Raw genomic sequence first — 1463 nt, 5'->3', positions numbered from 1 at the left:
CGAAAACCGGGTCTGAGATCAGTTCAATCCAGAGGGAAGGTTGCCCAAGTCCGCGGAGCTCGGGTGAGAAGGGCATTCGTCGGAAAAATCGCGGAGCCCGAAAACCGGGTCTGAGATTAGTTCAATCCAGAGGGAAGGTTGCCCAAGTCCGCGGAGCTCGGGTGAGAAGGGCATTCGTCGGAAAAATCGCGGAGCCCGAAAACCGGGTCTGAGATCAGTTCAATCCAGAGGGAAGGTTGCCCAAGTCCGCGGAGCTCGGGTGAGAAGGGCATTCATCGGAAAAATCGCGGAGCCCGAAAACCGGGTCTGATATTTCCTTCCTTGCCCATCGCAGCGCCCCCTGGTGGGCTGAATCCGGTACTACGATTTGTGGAAGTCTTGCCGATGAGTGGAGACTGGCACCTCTCGGTCCGGGACAGGCTTCCAGGAGCCTGGGGAAAATCGGAGCATGTGGCGCAAAAGTGTCGCGCGCGCCGCCCGACACGTGACTCTAGTAAGAACCACCTCTCCGGATGTGTAATAGGAAGCACGTGCCGGGGCCTGGGCCCTCGATTCCCAGAACCCTGTATTCACGGTGGGCGTGGTCAGACAGAAAGCGCGGGCTTGGTACGGTGTGTGCGCCACAAACTCCGGAAGTGCTGGGTCTGCTGGTCGCAGTGAGGCAATGTACGGAACCGACGGCAGTGACGAAGACTATCTCCCCGACTCGTCAGAGTTGAGCAGCTCGGATGATAGTGGAGGGGAGGAGACGTCTTTTCACGGCAGGAAGGTTCTGGAAGTGTCCGGGGCTTGCTCCGCGGAGGCCGAACCAAGTCTCCATCCGGCCCGCGCAGTGTCGGTCCAGGTACTTACCCGAAAAGCAGATGGTTCGATTGCATGTAACAAGAAAAATTTCTGCCTGTGGTGCGAGAGGCCATTCTCAAAAATTGCGAGACATGTTCAAGCTGTCCACCACAATGAGCATGAGGTTGCAAGGGCACTCAGCTTTCCGAAGTGCTCCAGGGAAAGGACAGTGCAGCTAGACCTGATTCGCACCCGGGGAAACTTTGCCCATAATGTCGGGGTTCTCCGCGAGGGCAGTGGAGTCCTCCTACCGTGCAAGCAGCCGAAAGAAGCAACGGCTCCCCAAGATTTCATGCACTGTGTAAAATGTAAAGGGCTATTCTCCAGGAAGCACCTGTGGCGCCATGTGAAGAGGTGCCCGCTCCGCAAAAGTGTCAGCCCCAAACCTGGAAGAACCAGGGTGCAGGGTCTCTTCACTTATGCCACACCGCTCCCGAAAGATGTTGGCACTGGCCTCTGGAAGTTGCTGAGCGAAATGAATTATGATGATGTGGTACCGGTAATCAAAGGGGACCGCTGGATTATGCAGTTCGGTCAGCACCTCTATAACCGTCTGGGGTCTGATGTCAGCAAGCATGATTGCATCCGTCAGAAGCTCAGAGAGGTGGGGCGGCTTCTGC

This window comes from Pseudophryne corroboree, chromosome 1 (assembly GCF_028390025.1).
Source record: "Pseudophryne corroboree isolate aPseCor3 chromosome 1, aPseCor3.hap2, whole genome shotgun sequence".
NCBI classification, from domain to species: Eukaryota; Metazoa; Chordata; class Amphibia; order Anura; family Myobatrachidae; genus Pseudophryne; species Pseudophryne corroboree.
The sequence above is the reverse complement of the archived record's forward strand: the minus strand, read 5'-3'. Positions refer to the sequence as shown.